Genomic DNA, 12,194 nt, shown 5'->3' with positions numbered 1-12,194 from the left:
ATATTGCCAATCAAGCATGTGACCAATTTGCCCCTCACTACCCCTATGTATCGTTCCGTTTTTAATGATATAACTGATACCATTCCAAAATGGTTCTCACTGTGAACAAATTCAATGTCACATCGGGAACGCCGACGGTATGTACTCTAGTAATTTGCTCTCCCCCCAGATTTCCCAGAAGGTAAACCGTCAATCACCCGAACATGCTTCGGCCAACGGAAATACACCAGCTGAAACGTAATACGGCATGAATTTACAAAGAAGGAAATCGTTCCGCATCGGAGCATAGAAAGCTCTCATTACAATCAAACCATTAAAATCATCATGTTCAGCAGGAGCAGAAGCTTCTGCTTCTTCTTGCTTCTTCCACGAATCACTCCCGAGCCGAAAATTTCCTCTCAGTCGCTCCGAACGCGAAAGGATGGAAATGAAATGATGTTAATTCAATCATCAACAGTTTTTTCCCTGTTCGTTGCTGCGTTCGTCGGAACGACGAAAATAGGATTACACCCCGCGCTGATGGACCAGCACGGGTATATTTCCCGCAGAAAGAAAAAAAAAACGAGGAAATCAGAACTCCAAGTCTGAAAACATTCCGGAAGGAAACTTCTTGAAGAACCCAAAAAAAAAGAAGATAGAGAAGAAATTGCCTCCCACCGCGTGTGCTGATTATATGACTTTGATTGGAATCTGATCCGGAATTCATATGGCGCCGCTTCACAGAATCCATCCACCCAGGCGGCGCGGAAGGAAACGCGAGTCGAAAATTTGATTACAAAAGGAAGGAATCCGCTGTGGGATAACGCGCTGATGAGAAATGGTGGTCGATACCAGCTGATCTGTCTGGCTGACTTTTTTTTGCTTGGATGGCTCAAATTCAGTAAATATGTATTCGATTCAAAGACTATTTATTCTTCTCTATTCACAGTATTTTCGTAGATCAATGACTTGACTATAGTTTGTCATAAGATGAGATTTGAAATCGTGTCCTCAAATGTTATCGACATTCAGAACGAATCAAAAAGTCGAATCAAAATCACATTAGCACCCCGATGTTGGTCATCTGATGACCGATGATAGCTTCCCCATTCAATTGAAGCGAGCAAAAGTTCGAGCCCAATTAGAATAAACAATAAAATTTCTAAAATATTGAATAATCTATTCACCTCCAGTTCTTCTCCGGCAGCATAACGATGTCGTGCTTCCAGAACCAGACCAAAACAGACCCACGTGCTGTGGCCGGATGAGAGAAAAATATTATTGATATTTCGTATCGGCCCAGGCGAACCCCAGATATTCATCAGGCAAAAAGTGCAAGAAAGAGCTTTCCAATGTTATGACCATAATCAGGATGCTTCCTTCTTGTTTTGATTCACTCTTAAAATCTCGGCTCATTATCTTCGGGATGGGCTGTAAAACCATCGTCACCATCATCAACATTATTATACGCCACCGTGGGATCCGTACAAACGGTCGACCGTAATGAAGAGAGGTCATTCGGGAACGGGGAACTTCCAAGATTTCTTTGATATAAACTTTTGAGAAAAAGAATACAAAATCTTTCTGGAAGCTTATTGTGTATCAAATTGAGGGGCTTAGAATGCAAGGGGTGACTTGATCGATTTCTCTTTGTCAAATTTTTCTTTGATTATTTAATCAACTGCAAAAACGTTCCAATTTGAGTTTGCTATAGAATCCGATAGATGAGGTTCTGACCTATCTTCCACATTGTCAAATACAGCTGGGAATGACTTTGCAGCTAAGTAACCAAAAGAGAGAGTCGATGTAGATCGAGAAATCGATCAAATCACTTATATTCTATGTCTTTCAATTATGAACAGCGATTTCACGGTAATTGCGGAATCTATATCTATATATATATATATCTATATATATATATATATATATATATATATATATATATATGTATATCCCACTCTCCCTCCCACTCTCTAAGGGGGGGCTGCCATACAAATGAAACACAAATTTCTGGATTACTCGAGAATTAATCAAGCTTATGAAACCAAATTTGGCATGTGGAGGTTTTAGGGTGCAATAAATGTTTTTACGGTGGTTAGACACTTCACCACACCCCTCACCCCCCCCCCCCCTCTTTAAGGGGGAGCTGCCATACAAACGAAACACAAATTTCTGCATTACTCGAGAATTAATCAAGCAAGTAAAACCAAATTAGGCATATGGAGGTTTTAGGGGGCACGAAACGTTTCTATGGTGAATCGACTTCTCCTCCCCTCTCTAAGGGGGCTGCCGTACAAATGAGACACACATTTCTGCATAACTCGAAAACTAATCAAGCAAATGGAGAATTTGGCATGTGAAGGTTCTAGGAGGCACGAAACGTTTCAATGGTAGATAAATACTTCTCTCCTCTCTCTGAAGGGGAGGAGGACTGCCATATAAATGAAGCATACATTTCTGCATAACTCAAGAACTAATCAAGCAAACGGAACCAAGGTGCTTGGCCGGGTAAGGGAGTAAAAAGTACCCCCAAACCAAATCACCAGCTGTATGGCAAATATTGTATAGGGTACTAAATGCAACATTTTGGCAGTAGTACCTTATATTTGAATCCTTATTTGGTACATCATAGGATCTATGGTGAAAATGCACTCATTTCGAGAATCCGGAGTTGTCACATCGGGACATCGGTAAGATGCTGGGAATCGTCCAATCCACGGTCAGCAGAGTACTAAAACGATACTTCGAGAACCTAACCATCGACCGGAAGGTGAAGAACGGCAAAAATGGATGCTCCGTCAGTGAAAAAGATCACAAGCCCATAGTTAAGCAGTTTAGACGTGATCCGAGAAGTTCGGTCCGGGATGTCGCTGATAAGCTGAATTTGTCAAGTTCATTCGTCCAGCGGACCAAGCAGCGGGAGGGCCTGCGTACATACAAGGTTCAGAAGGCTCCTAACCGCGACGAAAGGCAAAACATGGCGGGGAAGACGCGAGCCCGGAAGCTGTACACCGAAATGCTGACGAAGCCGCATTGCCTGGTAATGGATGACGAAACCTACGTCAAAGCGGACTTTCGTCAGCTGCCGGGCCTGTTGTTCTTCTCCGCAGAGGACAAATTCAGCGTTCCGGAGGAGATTCGCAAGCAGAAACTATCCAAGTTTGCCAGAAAGTACATGGTGTGGCAAGCGATCTGCTCTTGCGGAAAGCGGAGCGCCCCCTTCGTGATGACCGGCACGGTAAACGAGCAGGTTTACCTTAAGGAGTGCCTACAGAAGCGCTTACTACCACTATTGAAGCAGCACGAGGGCCCGACCATCTTCTGGCCGGATCTCGCTTCGTGCCACTATTCAAAGGACGTGTTGGAGTGGTACGAAGCCAACGGGGTCAACTTCGTGCCAAAGGAAATGAACCCGCCAAACGCGCCGGAGCATCGCCCAATAGAGAAATATTGGGCGATTATGAAGCAGGTCCTCCGGAAGAACCCAAAAGTTGTCAAATCGGAGGCGGACTTCAAGAGAAAATGGATTTCTGTTCAAAAAAAACTACAACCTGACGTTGTACAGAACCTTATGGACGGGGTAAAGAGGAAGGTGCGAGCATACGGGCTTGGGCTCGAAGTATGAATAAAAAGAAAATGCCAAAAGTTGTTTAATAGTTTTTGTTTTACTGTCTAAAATTTTCAAAAGGATCGGTCTACTGGGCGAATTTCTACAGCGTTTTTTCCGTGATGCAATTTGATGTGACACACCCTTTAAATATCTTCAAACAATTTTTTCATCAAAAAATCTAATAATAAAAAAATTTTAAATACGCAGTACAAATTTATTTTATATATTCTCTGGCATTTCGAAATTTTGAAAAAACATTATTTTGAGACCCACTTCTGTTCGATTTTTTATTAAAATGCGTTCGAATGTGTCTTTTTTCTAATATGACGTAGGCCCTTTGGCATGTGGAGGTTTTAGGGAACAACGAACATTTCTAAGGTGGTTCAACACTCCTCCTACCTCTATAAGGGGGGCTGCCATAGAAATGAAACATTCATTTCTGCATTACTCGAGAACTAATCAAGCAAATGGAACCAAATTTGGCTTATGGAGGTTTTAGGAAGCAATAAATGTTTTTATGGTGGTTTGACACTCCTTTCTCCTCTCTAAAGAGAAGGAGGGGAGGGTGCTGAACATTTAGAGAACTAATCAAACAAATGGAATTAACTTAGCATAGAAAGGTTTTATCGATCGATAAACGTTTCTATTGTGGTTCGACACTACTCCTTCCTCTTTAAGGGAAGGCTACCATACAAATGAAACACAAATTTCTGCATGACTCGAAAGCTAATTAATCAAATGGAGCCAAATTTGGCATGTGAAGGTTTTTGAATATGAGAAATGTTTCTATGATGGTATGACACCCCTCCCTCCTCTGAAATGGAGAGAGGGTCCCGTAAAAATAATACACATATTTCAACCAAACGTATTCCAAACAAACATGACAGTTGAAATTTTCTTTTAATGTGATAGAACGCACTCCTATATCTTCCTCATTCTATATAAATCAAAATGGATCACCGAATGTGTTGATAAGAGCAAAACTCGAGAAAGGAATTGTCCGATTTAGGGCTGTCTTTATTCATATTTTCATATTTCATATTTTTATATCATATTTTCTGTGTCAAACATTTACTCCATGTGACTGAAAAACATGTTATTTGCAAGTGGTTGAAAAATCTTGAACGTGAATTGTTTCTCAGCTAGTGAATGATAAAATAAATCCTAACCATTATTCCTAGTCAAATAATCCATCAGAACAACATTAATGTAGTTCTTCAACACTAATCATGCTCATTATTTCGGTGCAAATAGCGAGAAAACACAGCATATCACCGCGATAATCCTAGTGTTAATTAGCGCCGCTAATCCCACTCATGGTCTTCAGACATATGCACTTCGCCGCACTCTCCGGTAATAAAGCGTAAGCTTACTGGCTAGCAAAAACTTTCGCTCGGTAGCAACTCCGCGGGGACACATCTTGTTCAACATGGCTTTGCCATTTCACCATTTTCGGTACCACGGCTCGTCCCTGAATCGAAAATTATGAAACATGATCTCCATAACATAAACACGCTTCCGCCTCTCGGAAGATCGCCTGAATACCAATGCAAGAGGAGGAACACTTACGGCACGTGAATGTGGTTCAGCTAAAGCCACATGTAATAAAGGTTGTTTGTTGTTTGCTGGTTATATACACACATACGAAGGCTCCGGCCGTTATCACGCGTATCTAAGTAATATGGCGTAAAATTTGCCTGCTTATCAGACATAATTAGTGGAAGCGAATCTTGTGGCATTACATGAAAGCATAAATCATGCTGAATGAGTGAAAATTGTACGAAATTGTGCTTGCACTGATGGACCAGGAACGTCTTTAGCCTTACAAAGGGGGATGCTAACGGGTGTTAAATAAAAAATGAGAATTTTTTCAATCACATATAAAAAAAAATTTTTTTTTCATCGACTTCAGTATTTTTTTTTAATAACATAATCTATTTTCTTCAAAAAAATGTCAGTGAATGTTTGAGTAAGGGCCGTGGTCTGCTGTTCGACGCAACTTTGTCGCGATGCTCTCACAAAAACGTTGTACGGCACTTACGTCCATTTTCCGGATACAATTCCGGATTCTTATAGTCAGTTGCTTCGTGTCCTTGGCCCTCCAATTTTTTTATACACTAGGACACTGAGTGAGCCAAAGAAATCCTCTATTGGGCGGCACTGGGGCAAGTTTGTTTGGGTTACGATCTTTCGGCATGAACGGTATCTTTTTCTCCTTAAGATACGCCAGCGTCTTCTTGGCGTAATGGGAAGACGCCTTGTCCGGCCCTTGTCCGGCCCTTGTCCGGCCCTTGTCCGGAAGACGTACTTCCCATCCGCGTGATGCTCGTTCAGGAACGGCAGCAGGATTTTATCGAGGCACTCCTCTCGATAGATTTGTTGGTTGATTGCCAGACCGCTCGGCTTAAACCAAGGCTTTGAAATGCCTCGTTCGGAAATGGCGATGTACAACATAACCTTTTTTTCAAACTTGTGCTTGAACTTGTATTTCACTTCAGGCGGTGTGGATGACTTGTCGATGGAGTAGTAATTATCATTTCCTGGAATATGTGTTTTGGACAGCGGAAAATAGCTTTCGTCGTCCAGAGCGAAATACGTCCCGCGGTATTTTTTGGTCATCCACCAACACTGTGATTTAACCGTCTCAATCTGCTCCTCTGTGTACTCCGGCGACTTCGTCTTCTTCCTGCAGACGATTCCTTCCATCTTGAGGGTCTGATGGAACAATACGTGGGAGCAGCCATATTTCCGACCGGCGTCACGCAGGCTGGCTGCGTCCTTATTGTCAAACAGCTTCTTTAACGATGTCTTCCTTTGCTTCGTCATTATCGTCACCGGACGACCACTTCCGACCTTCCGCTCTACGTTCAGGGAACCCAGGATACGATATACCGTACTGACAGGTACATTTTCTTCCTTAAAATGTGCCACCGTGACCTTTTTTCCTTGCTGGAAATGCGTTTCGTAGAACCGTACAATGCGTTCGCGGAGCACGTGCTGTTTCGACGCCATCTTTGCTTTGACTAAATTCAAACTAGCAAAACCAAACACGCCTACTGTTTCTAGGGAGTCCAAAGAGCAATTTTCTTGGAGAAAGAAAATTTTACGCTCTTTATTTGAGTTACTGAAAGGTATTGAAAAAATTCTCATTTTTTATTTAACACCCGTTATACATTCTGTCAAATATAAGGTTGGGGAGAAATAAATCCAAAATGTTTTCGTAAAATTCAAAACTTTATTCAGGATGTGTCGGTTTGTCTGATTTGGGTCAAATATGCACCATTTCGTTGTATTTTTTCCATTCATAATACCTCTATCATTGGTTCTTATTGGCGAAAAACTCTAGCAACCGATTTTTATAATCTTCTCTAGATCCCAATTTCTTAACAATGACGAAGTTTTGCAATGCAAGAAAAAGGATGTAATCGCTTGGTTCCAAATCCAGTCTATACGATAGATGCACTAAAACATTCCCAACCAAGCTCCCACAGTTTCTGGCGAATCACTACGGACGTGTGTGGCCTTGCGTTGTTCTGATGAAACACAACATCTCTTCCGTTGGTCAACTCTGGCCTTTTCTTGTCCAATTGTTGACAGTGGAGTTCTTAATTTAGTGTTTGACCATACGGAATCAACTAATAATAAAAAAAATTCGTTTCATATCCCACCAAATATACAGTAAAACCTTCCTGGCCGTTAGCCCTGGTTTGGCTACCGTTTGAGCTGCTTCACCGCGCGTTGACCACGATCGTTTTCGCACAATGTTGTCGTATGTGACCCATTTCTCATCTTCGGTCACCATCCGTTTAAGAAATGGGTCGATTTCGCTTCCCGGAAAAAATCGCAATACAACTGCAACAGAAACATCAAAGATATTTGATTCAACTGGAGATTAGAAAAGTTAGTCTGACAAATTTGGCACTCAGATTATAGTGAACTCAGAAGATGCTATTGGACAGCTTGACGCGACATCAAGCGTTTAGTGACTTGGCTATACTTTTTACAAGCATGTTCAAAGAAACTTTTGAATAGATGAAGCTTAGTGGAACACTGGTACCACAAAGAGGTGATTTCATATCTGTAGATTAAATCAATTAGTTTTTTTTTTGTAAAACTGGTATTAATTAATTATCAAATAGATAATTGACCAACTTAAACCAATGTAGGGGAATGAGGCGAGACCTTCGTTATTATTATTATTATTATGTACTCATGATGTTTTTCCCGCGCCAGAATATTTCATATAATTAGCATGTACACCATTCACAATTTTCGAGGCCTGGCATGAATTTCGCCTTTATCAAAGAAAAATTGTAAAATGTACCGTATTTTCTCTTTGATGACTTCCATTGTTAACATCCTGTAACTCACAACTGGATGGAACAAACAAAAGCAGCAAACAATTTTTTAGTGGGAAATGTCACCTTGACTGGGGGATCCTAAGAGCACAACTTATTAACTGCTGGACAGATTCAGACGATCGATATATCACATTGAAGACAATTAGCCCGCCTTTTTTAGAGAAATTATAAGTTGCAGAAAATCTGAATTTTGTTTTCGTTAAAATTGATCGTATTTGTTTTTTATAGGTTTCATGGTTCCGAGATCAAGGGCTTATTTTTTTTAATTTTTTTTTTCATGAAAGCTGAGGATTCTATACATAACATATCTCGAAATCAGAGAGACTTTTTTTTGTTTTTGAGTTACGATTTTTCAAAGTTAATCGATGTGTTCCCGCTGGGCGCACTGCTTCATTTGAGCGTTTCGCAGTGTTACCTCGACTTAATCCTGCTAGCGGCTGTCAAATGCCGAAAAACGGTTCAGAGTATGACAACCGGAAAGAAGGAAAAATAACTTCCACATTAGCAACTCATAAACAGTAGGAGTTGGCAGTAAAAAATATAAATTGAGTTTCTTTATTAAAATTTGTTAATGGAATACTAAATTGGTTCCTAGTAAGTAGTTCTAAATAACTATTAGCTATTTACTCAGACGTGTAACACGTATTTCAAATCACGCGGTTAACTAGAGCAATTTTCAAGATCCCGCGAGAAAAAAATTTGTACTCGCCATCACCGAAACTGTGAGTAAAAATTGTATACATAACCTAAGCCTGAAGTAAACGATTATAATACATTTGCAGTTTAAAGCTGCGCAAAACAAAATAAATAATGTTCCTGTGTTGCAGAGCACCCGGTGAATTTGTAAGATTCCTTCTGGACCTGTTTTCTCGCTTCCACACACCGTAACACGATGCTTCGAAAAATAATTCTTTCCCTTTTTTCCAAAAATGACTTTCTTCAAAAATTTATTACTTTTGAACTACTTAACCGATTCATATTGAACTACTTAACCGATTCATATGAATCATATGATATCAAATTAAAGCTAACTAGCTATTCTTCATGTGCACCCGTGGCCGAGTGGTTAGCGTCCCACACTATCATGCCGGGTGTTCGGGTTCGATTCCCGTTCTGGTTGGGGGATTTTTCGTCAAAGAAAATTCTTCCGGCTTGCACTGTGGTCACGCGTATTCTAGAGCTTGCCACTTTAGAGTACATTCAAGGCGTGTTATTCGGCATAGAAATCTCAACCAAGTATTAATGAACGACGCTAGTTAATGAATACGTTGAGACGGCAAAAGTTCCACAGGGAACGTGAACGCCATTCAAGAAGAAGAAGAAGCTATTCTTCATTGAAAAAAAAATTTTATTTGCATAGAATTAGTCTAATGGCATAAAAATATTGAACGAAAACTGAAACCTTATCTTATCCATTTTTTATTGCAAATTCAATATTTAACTTATTTAATTCAATTTTATATGTCGATCATCTAAATTGGTTCCGTGGTTCAAAAGTTATGATTTTTTGAAAAAGGGTCGTTTTTGGGAAAAAGTGGAAAAAATTGGTTTTCTCGGACCACCCTAGAATGAAAATGGGCACCCTAATAAAAAAAATTAAAAAAATTGGTCTAATGTTTTTGCGATAAAAAACAAATTGTCACTTTTGATGAAAAACTGAGAACCACTCTTGCGGTGTGCCATGGAAGCCTGTATATAAAAATGGTTTTCTGTCTATCTTTTTGATTCTCATGGACCAAATTTGGGATTAGAGGGTTTTTGAGTACGAATGTTTCTATGATGGTATGACACCCCTCCCTTCTCTGGAATGGAGGGTCCCATACAAATATTACACATATTCCAACCAAACATGACAATTGAGAATTTTCGGAAAACTCTGAAGGAAAATGATACGATTCGGAAAATTCAATTCGCATATTACATAGTGACAAACTTTGTTGATTCATTTGATGTTTGCGCTAACGAAATTGATCTTTGTTCAAAAGTCAACGTTTAATTATGTTTCCTTCGTTGTGTCCCTGTTTCATATTCCTCCTTCTTCTTCTTCAATGGCACTAACGTTCCTAGAGGAACTTCGCCGTCTCAACGTAGTATTACTTGCGTCATTTTTATTAGTACTTAGTTGAGATTTCTATGCCAAATAACACGCCTTGAATTTATTCTGAGTGGCAAGCTGTAGAATACGCGTGATCACAGTGCAAGTCGGAGGAAATTTCTTTGACGAAAAATTCTTACAGATACACAGGTCGAAGGTTGTGCAGGCCACTGATCATTCAACAAGAGCCAAAGGTTGTACCGCTCATGACAACTCTACACGAGCTGAAGATTGGACCGTCCAGTGACCATTCTACCCTTGATTCCTCGAGTCAAGAGAGATGCACCACGATTGATATGAGGTACAGACTAGAGGGGCGTCGCTGAATAATGGTCAGTTGCACCCCAATAGGAAGTATCCCATGTCGGCCACACATACAGAGCACTGGAGACTGCAACATCCCAATAATGAGAATCTTTGTAATACTCGAGCCAACCGCGAGTAATCGGTTACATATAACTAACATAGTCGAAAGACAAAAATTGTCAAAATATTGAACTCCCGGCCCCGTCAGGCTAACGCCATATGTGCCTTAATGAAATATATATTTTGGGAAAAAAAATAGAAAAAAAAAATTGATTTTAAATTGATAAAATGCACTCCTATATCTTTTTTTATCTTTATAAAAAACAGGAAGTGGGTTATATCTATGGTATAACCGCAAGGGTGACGTAGGACTATCGTTGATTTAGAGATCATTTGTTTGAAGTTGAATCTCAATCCATTCTGAATGAATGAATAAATGAATATTTGGGGGACTTCGAAAACGAGAGCGTTACGTTGGAGGCACAAGGTTTTATGCATCCAATATAGGATACGAAAAACATTGTTCTGAAGAATAATCTTCAGAAGCTAACCTGCTAACTGTACTTGATTGACAAATCACAAACCCAAATGTATTATATGGATATTTTATGGATAGAAAACATTAAAATAAACTCTTTCGCTTGAATGTAATTTGCAATTCCAAGGGGAACTGGCAGATTATTTTCCAGCAACCATTAGATATTTCCACATTTTCCTCGATACTGGAAGCCCACCAGTGGTTAATGCTAATTCGATAACCATCTGTTAATAGCACTTGCTTGAAACATACATGGTCACAGTGTTACATGGATAGAAAACATTCAAATAAACTCTTTCACATGAATGTATTTTTAAATTCCCAGAGGAACTGGCAGATTATTTTCCAGAAATGATTAGATCTTTCCGGAACTTTCTCGATGCTGAATGGCATCCAAACGGAAAGAATTCTGCGCGTGTATGTGTCGATCCTTCGCCGTCCACCTCCTCCAGCACGTTAGGCAACGATGTTGTCTTGTCGATGTCCTCACGAAAAATGAATGTGTCTCACCACCAGAATATCGCTTAAGTATGCTTTTTGTGTGTGATTGAATCGAGAGAAGGTGTGGTTTACGATGGCAATTTGGAAGGCAAACTAGAGGGGAATGAACTCTCTGAGCTCGGAACTTTCGGCGACTGAGCAATAATCGATTGCGGGCGCATACAATATTGGATACGCAAATATCCTACTGATGGGGAAGAATAATCCTCAGAAGCTATCCTGTTAATTGCGATTGATTGAAAAATCACAAAACTAAATGTATTTGGTCACAGTGTTACATGGATAGAAAACATTCGAATAAACTCTTTCACATGAATGTATTTTTAAATTCCCAGAGGAAATGGCAGATTATTTTCAGTAACGATTAGATATTTCCACATTTTCCTCGATACTGGAAGCCCACCAGTGGTTAATGCTAACTCGATAACCATCTGTTAATAGCACTTGATTGAAATATATTTGGTCACAGTGTTACATGGATAGAAAACATTCAAATAAACTCTTTCACATGAATGTATTTTTAAATTCCCAGAGGAAATGGCAGATTATTTTCAGTAACGATTAGATATTTCCACATTTTCCTCGATACTGGAAGCCCACCAGTGGTTAATGCTAACTCGATAACCATCTGTTAATAGCACTTGATTGAAATATATTTGGTCACAGTGTTACATGGATAGAAAACATTCAAATAAACTCTTTCACATGAATGTATTTTTAAATTCCCAGAGGAACTGGCAGTTTATTTTCCAGAAATGATTAGATCTTTCCGGAATTTTCTCGATGCTGAATGGCATCCAAACG

The sequence above is a fragment of the Toxorhynchites rutilus genome, chromosome 2 (assembly GCF_029784135.1).
Source record: "Toxorhynchites rutilus septentrionalis strain SRP chromosome 2, ASM2978413v1, whole genome shotgun sequence".
In the NCBI taxonomy this organism is placed as follows: Eukaryota; Metazoa; Arthropoda; class Insecta; order Diptera; family Culicidae; genus Toxorhynchites; species Toxorhynchites rutilus.
Note: the sequence above shows the minus strand (reverse complement) of the source record.